General features: G+C 38.4%; 3 long non-coding RNA genes across 3 annotated transcripts; 1 reads left to right on the top strand and 2 right to left on the bottom strand.

Moving 5' to 3' along the window:
* Positions 1 to 616: 616 nt before the first annotated feature.
* On the bottom strand, positions 617 to 3,750 carry LOC131737089 (uncharacterized). The gene is made up of 2 exons (XR_009328661.1): positions 3,628 to 3,750; positions 617 to 1,278 (listed from the first exon to the last, which is right to left on the bottom strand). It is a non-coding gene; the product is annotated as an uncharacterized LOC131737089 (long non-coding RNA).
* Positions 1,736 to 7,271, top strand: LOC117402767 (uncharacterized). The gene is made up of 3 exons (XR_004544495.3): positions 1,736 to 2,134; positions 5,765 to 5,827; positions 6,968 to 7,271. It is a non-coding gene; the product is annotated as an uncharacterized LOC117402767 (long non-coding RNA).
* Positions 5,823 to 6,974, bottom strand: LOC117402768 (uncharacterized). Its single transcript, XR_009328660.1, has 2 exons — positions 6,765 to 6,974; positions 5,823 to 6,478 (listed from the first exon to the last, which is right to left on the bottom strand). It is a non-coding gene; the product is annotated as an uncharacterized LOC117402768 (long non-coding RNA).
* Positions 7,272 to 8,251: the final 980 nt, after the last annotated feature.

Raw genomic sequence — 8,251 nt, 5'->3', positions numbered from 1 at the left:
ATTGCTTGTTAAAACTACCCATTAGGTACTGTAATGCTTTTTGCACCTCCTGTACTCCAGATCTTTATTCCTGAGACACATTTTGTTTTATCACAGGTAAATGTAACATTTCAGTAAAACAAAAAAAACTTACTACTGCAAAATATTGTAAGGTTATACTGTATGCTGTCCCTGTATCTATGCAACTGGCTTGCATACATTAGTAATAAAGGCATTTAAACCTAGAAATGTTTATTTACTGAGTGTGGTATTGTATTATTTTCACTGGTTTTATTACAGTATATTCCAAATGCATGAACAAAACAACAAAAACCATGAACCATTAGAGAGATCTTGCATGTGTCAATTACCAGGTACATAGCACTTATGCCCTGAAGCCCATTTTGCACTAACACTGTGAAATGCAACACACAAACAATATTCTAAGTTATAAGTCACCATTGTTTTCCATTGCCCAAACTTCAACATGATGCTTGGCTTTTTTATTGTTTTTCTAAACTAAAATGGCAATACTACAAAATAAAAAAAAAAAGATTGACTTAAGCAGGTTTTCTTGCACGCTCTTTACATTAGTTAATCATCATTGTATTTGCCAATAGAAAGAACAGAACATGTGGTTTGTTAAGTTTACTATTTTATTTAGTCAAGTTGGCAAGTTAGTGAAACACAGTAAAGGCATCTGATACCTAACATTTAAAACGTTTATGAAAATCAAAACATTGTGAAATGCAAGAATTCACTTCTCCTCCCCTTTTACCCTTTTCAGGCGCTGTTATTTTTATGAGGAAGAATGGAGACAATTAGTCACAGGTAGTTAATAAATCTCATGAGAAGGTTTGTTTTGAGCAAATGGATAGATTTTCAACAGCCAGCCACAAAAGACTTAAATAGGTTAAAGAAGGTTCTGTAGCACAAACTGCAATGCAACTTGACAGCATATTTATTGAAACACTAGGTAATGAATTGTTATTTTCATACGATACTGTTGATCTTCACTTAAAAAAAATAAATAAAAAATAATAATAATAATAATAATAATAATAATAATAATAATAATTTCAATCAAAATGTCTTGTAAGTCACTCTGCTTGACTAGGCAACTTTTGACTATTTCTTGTTTTCCCTCCTGATAACTTTACTGACAGAACATTCTGAAGTGTTTACAAGAATACATTGCTTTACATTGGCTGTATCCCGTGTAGTCCGTGTTGGGAACACATGTCACTGTATGTGTATGCAGATCATGCTCCCTCCAGCAATGCTGCTTGTTTTCTGTTCCTGTAATAGACACTCATTTTAATCAGAGCACTTGCATAGTTGCTTGAAGTTAAACACAAGAATAAACATCAAAAACCCCTTCAGAAACAGCTGTGATTCAGGAATAGTAAATTGGACAAAAGTGATAATTAATTGTGTACAAAAAATGTATAGGGATAAGGAAGGATAGTGTGCCATAATTCAAATGCCATTCTAAGAGTAACCTTCATTTACTGATACACTCTTGTATTACAGCTTAGTCGTGGCCATAACATAGTGAAAGATCTCTGACTGAGGACCGCAGTGTTTCAAGCCCTAATGGTCAGCTTACAATGCAAACCTCTCTTGTAGCCTTTGGGAAATTTGCATCCACATAATTGCTTTATTATGGTATAATTAATCAGCATTGCTGTAACAAGAAGCCACTGTCTGTAACTTTATCTGTATGGAACACAGCCACTTTGTAATAAAAGGCATTTATTGAGCTGTGAGTGTGTTATCTCACATGAGTTATGTTCAACAAAGTGTCGCTATGGAAACTTGTGCTGCATCTATTATTTCACCCTCACGAACACAGCCGCATTCTTCCTCTTCTGATGAACCAAGCATTATTTTTAAGTTTGCTGTTGCCCTATTATGGAAAGGAATGTTATGAAGGCTTGCCAACAAATCTCTTTTAATAAACTGAACATCTTGTAGCTGTCAAGCTGTTAATGAGTAAACTTCAGAGACACAGGTGTTAGAATGCTCTGATGTTCCACATGATAATAACGGATCTAGTCCTAAAAGAGTTGCTGAAAATCAATCACTGATGGATAAAACTGGAGTCCCAGGTGGAGCCAAGACTATCTTAGTTGATCAAACAGGAGAGTATTAGGTAAGACTTGTGTTTTGCTTTTGATCTTTTTTCTTTTTTTTTAGATTGATAATGCAAGTTGCCAGATACTGTTAACTACTTTTTCCTCTTACAATTGTAAAAAACATTACTTAATATAGATTTTTTACTGGGTTGATTGAGATCAAGATTAACAGTAATTGCAGTATAATATGCTCTTCTGACTAGCAGTGTGCCATTGTGATGCATTTTGGACTTTTGGAAACAGCAAATAACTTTATCTGTGGTTTGGGTTCCAACACAATGCCACTAACAACAGTAATAACATCTAAAAACTATAAATTGGATTACTCTTCTTAAGCATATATCATTTTTAGTATAGTAAATGTTTTGCTTTCTTTAATCTGAATGTGTACAAGCCCTGTTTATATAATACTGAGCAATGTCTGATTGAAAGGTGATAGCAAAGGGAGTAGACAGCAAAAGGAAACAAAGTCAGTAACTCAGATTCCTTTGTATACAGTTGCTAATACTAGTCACATATACAAGTTAGGAATTAACGTTTATATGACCCACAGGGGATTCCAAGATGATGTTTTTTTTTTTGATGATTTGCAATTAAAGTTTTAAGTACACAGTTTATAAGGCCTCCTGACACAGTTTATTTACTTTAGCAAGGTTGGATGTAAATGTAAAAACTTGTCTTACAATGTAAATAAGAAATCAGTGAACTGGCTTCCAGAGGTCAAATAACTATCTCAAGTCTATTTTCCCTTAGTCTGTTCCGATTCCAAAATAAATAAATAAATAAATGTTTTCTACATGGGAAACAGAGCATTTACCACTGTGCACATAGCAAAAGAAACTAAAGGTACAAAAAGAAAATTCACTACTAGCATGATTAATAATCTGTAACTGCTTAATCCTATAGAGTGTTGCGGTGAGCCAGAGCCTAACTCGGCAGACACAGGGCACAAGGCAGGACTACACCCTGGATGGGATGCTAGTCCATCGCATGGCAACTAAGAGAGGCCAATCCATCTAGCCAGCATGTCTTTGGACTGTGGGAGAAAACCCACGTGAACACGGGGAGAACATGCAAACTCCACACAGACTGACCCCTCAGGCCGGAATCGAACCCAGGCCGCTGGTGCTGTGAGGCAGCAGCACTAACCACCGCAACACCATGCCGCCCTAAAGAAATACCAAATTCCTGAATTTAAATAACACTTGTCAAATAGATGCTACAGAGGAATGGTAAAAGCACAGCTGTGGTTTGCAGGGCGAGTCATATGGTTAGAGGAGTGCAGATTTGTGTCCTGGCTGTGTGAAGTCGCTGGTATTTGATTGGGATTACAGATGGAGCATCATATTGGCTCTGGCATTCCTGTGGGTTTGGGAGGTTAGGGACTGTCATTTGCAGAAAAATTTAGTATGGCCCAGTTAAGTTTCACATATGATATAAATTATTTTTGAGTACTAAACACAGACAAAAAAACGCTAAAATCTAAATTGGACAATAAAAGGTCGTCCACCTTGTATTCTAGTCTTGTTAGGTTGATGTTGATCAATGCTTGAATGATAGACTTCCAGGGAACAATTGGTGCTCCTGGAAAAGCACTCTTCATTTCAGAAAATGCACTAGCAAGTTATTAAAGTACACCATGCAGTTACGAGATACTAAACGCAGATCCTGTCAACTTGGAGGTTAATGTGAAAGACAGCCCTTGAAGCAGAGACATTTGAAAAATCCAGCTGGCATTGCTTCTATTAGGTTTTCCCTTCATTATTCTGTTTTCGTTTCACCCACAGTGGTGGTCTGTGGTTTTTAATCAGTAATGAACACTTCCTCATGTCTTGGAGAAAACTACCCTCTGAGGAGGGTAGTTTGTTTCTTGAGAACTTTGCTTCTGTGGTTGTTTATATGTTTTTTTTATGATATGTTATTTTCAGGTTAATTCAAAACAGACTAAGGGCCCAATTTTGATAACACAGGGGCAAGCACAAGGGCAATGCTCAAAGTCATTGCGGTAGCGCTGCAGGGAGTGGTCTACCCCAAGAGAGCCCGGCGCAAGCGTAATCCGACACAATGTTTTTGCTCTATTCCAATCACTGCCGCGTGGGAGGTGAAATCTGATGCCCAATCGTGAGACAGTAACATTCCCTTTAAGAAGCTGTTTGCGCTGATGCCAGGATACTCAGCAATGTTATCTGTATCCAACTTGGAAGAGACACCATCACAGCATGAAGTGGAATTTGAAAAATCGCAGACAACGAAAGGAACACTTCACGCCACATGATTAGATTTTTTTGCAGGAGGTTGACAATAATATATGGCACAAAACATTGAGAACCCAGGGAAAATAAGGTGAAAGAGGGATGGGAACAAATAGCTGCCTCTATGAATGCTTCTTTGACCGGCATCCGAAGAACTGCACAAATTAAAATGGTTCAACAAAGCAAATACAAATTATCATCTGCTTGCCTGGCTGCAGTATCTACAAGTGGAGGTCCCTCTGTCATGGTAAATTTCACCCTCCACTGTAGTTGTAAACGAGTAACGTGACAATTGTTTTGCGATTAAGTCAGCAGACAAAAAAATGAAAACATATTTTTTCATGTTTTATTGGTATTTAATCGTTGTGTGGAAATGAACGAGGCTCACCAGGCTCTCGAATTCACGGTTTATTAAGCTGGGACTCTACACTGGGCAGGTTAAGTGTGCTGCTTTACCAGCCAGTGGTCCAATTGCAGCTGAGCAGCAAAGTGCTACTCAGACTGTGACAAATAATAAACATAAGATGAAAGTGGCAGTCTCTGGTCCTTTTCTAGTCCTGCTTCTCTTTTGCTCTTTCCCGTGGTTTCTTCTGCTCTCTTTCTCCCACTTTCCAGCTTGTCTCTCTCTCGTTCTCCAGCAGTCTCAGCAGCACACTCTCTCACAGCAGCACTGTGCCTCAGTAGCCCGTTTCTCTCAGCACCAGCCTGTTTGTCTCCCTATTCCCCGCAGCAGCCCCCTACTTATTTCTCTATCCAGGGCACACCCCCGGTGCACCAGCCACCAATGGCTTCCCGCTCTCAAACCCCTGAAGTTGCAACATCTCATCCCCTGATTCTGCCAACACTGTAGCACTCTCGGCAAGCTGAGCCCGATTGGTGGCGATTCTCCTGTTTCTGACGTCCCTGAACACCTGCTGCACTGAACTGTTGACCCTGGGCCAGAACCTTCCCGAACGCGGTTACCGCAGACCCAGGGTCGTTACAGTATTATCTCTGGATGCTTTACATTACATTGATCTGCCTGTGATTACATACATAACTTTACAGTAAATAAATACATAAAATATGGTTTAATTACAATATATAATGGTAATGAAACTATATGCATGTGTATGTATAACATGCTTTACATATTTACCCATAGCTCAGTTATTATTTGTAACATTGAAAAACCTGAACCAAATTTGAGTACATTGACTCTTTTTGTCTCTTTACACAGGCAAAACCATAGTACTATTGTCTTGTAGTTTTAACATGCATTAATAACCTTTGTTAATATACCTTTATACAGGGACGAAATATGCCATGGCACCTCTGTCACGGGGTATACTTGACTTTACACAGGTATGTATTGTATTACAGATTTTAACATTTTTCCTTCTTTTCACCCCACAGGCTGTTTGGATCTCAGACTGACTACCGGCCTGACCAAAGAACGCACAGGAACCACATGGACCAGTAAGTAAAACTTACTTTATGACAATGATAAATGCAGTTAACAGTAAAATCATGCACAATAAAAAGGATCAAATATATCACCACTATACAGCATCTATCAATGAATATCCTAAACATGTTATAAACCCTTAACAACACAGTACAAGCCTACACTAAAGTGCACAGATTTTCAGCAGCAAGGTAAGTATTACAGTTCCAACTGAACCAGATTATTAAGTCCTCCAATGTCCTGAACCATATACTTGAAAAGCGAAAGTGTATATCCACGATACAGCTGTATAATCACCTGGCCTTCCACGGCCTCCAGTGTCCAGATTCCTGCAGTCCAATTTAGCTCCCCTTTACTCATTTTGAACTTGATACAAAACCCCCTAATCCTGGGGTTTAAATTGCAACTATTTCCCGGTTGCCAGCTAGATCTCTCTAGGTCCACAATATGCCTCCAGGGGGCTCCTCCTCTCTCCCTCCACTCTGAAAAGGACAAGCAGGGAGATCCACCCTGCAATCAGGTTTTGGTCTTCCGACCCGGCCACTTACTTAACTCCTGCAGAGTAGGACTTCGCTTATCAGATGATGCAGCGGTCTGCCCTTCCTCCTGGTACTCCTGTGACCTGGGCTGATGTTCAAACAGGCGGGAGAGAGCGGGATACCCTGGAGACAGACATAAACAAAACCTAATTCAGCATCCCAGAATTACTCTTAAATATACTTTCATATCTTACTGAATCATTTTAAACCACAACTACTGTACCAACAACATTCTTCACTGCAGGATCATATATAAACAACAGCAAGCTCAAAATTAATCTTCTGTTGAATCATTCTCTTTTACCAACTTTCCTTAATGTAGTGAATACCTAGCTTTATTTAGTACTATTTATTTAATGTAGTGAATACCTAGCTTTATTTAGTACTATTTATTTAATGTAGTGAATACCTAGCTTTATTTAGTACTGCATAGCAGTCGTTTCTTCTTCCAGGCGTATTTAAAATTCTCTCCTTCTTGAACAAGTGGTCCTGTCTGTTTCCTTGGTCCAAGATCCTATACTTCCTTCTCCTATTATAAAAAAGTGTACTAATTATAACCATAAAAAGTACCATGTAATAAAACTATATTATTTTTGGTCACTTGTTCCACAGGCCAGCCACTGATGTCAGGGTAGGAGATTGACTCATTCACCCTTCAACGGGAGAGTATAATGGGTTGTGGAGGAGAACAAGTGGGTCTTCCATCTGCAGTAATTAGTTTCCCCTCATATATATATAATTAAACAAGAATTGTTAGGCTACTTAACACTTGTGCTGGATACACAAATATATATATATATATTTAGATCCCTCACCGTTTAAAATAATTGTATGTATTCTGCATGTTTTCTTTTTAATTTGTATTATTTATTCATGTATTGATTGTAAATCTATACAATTTATTAAAAAACATTCTCAAAAGCATAATTGTCTATTTTGTTTAATAAATACACAGTAAAAGCATGTGCGATGGGATACTGCAAAACCACATAAAACAACGACAATTAATAATGAATGGAGCCCAATGTACATGTTTTATTGATTCTGCAATTAAGTTAAACAAACAAAACAAATTTGGTTGACTACTTTGCAGCACCCTAAAACATTGTGCAGCCTGGCAGTACCCAATTTTAAATATTACTACTGGGCTTTTCAGCTAAGGGTATTTAAAACGTGGCTGGATTCAAGGTCTACAGCTTCTTGGCGACTAATTGAGCAAGCCTTAGTTAAGCCAATCAGATTCCAGGATCTTCTATTTTCCGTCCCTAAGGACAGGGCTATTTCTCTTCAAATGGGACCAATCGTTGCAAACTCATTAGATATTTGGAAGAAAGTTAACAGATTTCTTGGCAGCCCCTCAAAAATTCATAAGCTTTCACCTATATGGAAAAATCCCTTTTTACTGACAGGCTCTCAGCCTTTTACTTATCCACCCTGGTCCTCCAGACATATTCATATTCTTAGTGATATCTTTGATGATAATGGCCTTCGCACGTTCCAGGACCTTAAGGATATCACTCGCTCCCTGGTTTTACCTATTTCATGTACCTCAGACTCCGGTCAGCCCTTCGCGCCTATGGGGTGCCATTGGACTCTATGTTACCTATCCACCCTGTGACTAATATATTTGCTTCAACAGTCACCTCAAGAGACTTAGTTTCTTCTTTATATCACTTTTTTCTTTCTTTTAAAAATAGCTCCCTTCCAGTTACCTTAATATGGGATAGAGAGCTTGAAAAACTGGGCAGTAGTCCTGATTGGGAAGCAGTATGGGACAATGTCTTTTCGTCCTCAAAAAATCTTGCACACCAGCTAATTCACTTTAAACTAGCACACAGAATATATGCTACACCATACCGACGATTCCAGATGAACGTTTCACATCCTCTCTGCCAT

This window comes from Acipenser ruthenus, chromosome 5, assembly GCF_902713425.1.
Source record: "Acipenser ruthenus chromosome 5, fAciRut3.2 maternal haplotype, whole genome shotgun sequence".
In the NCBI taxonomy this organism is placed as follows: Eukaryota; Metazoa; Chordata; class Actinopteri; order Acipenseriformes; family Acipenseridae; genus Acipenser; species Acipenser ruthenus.
The sequence above is the reverse complement of the archived record's forward strand: the minus strand, read 5'-3'. Positions and strand labels throughout refer to the sequence as shown.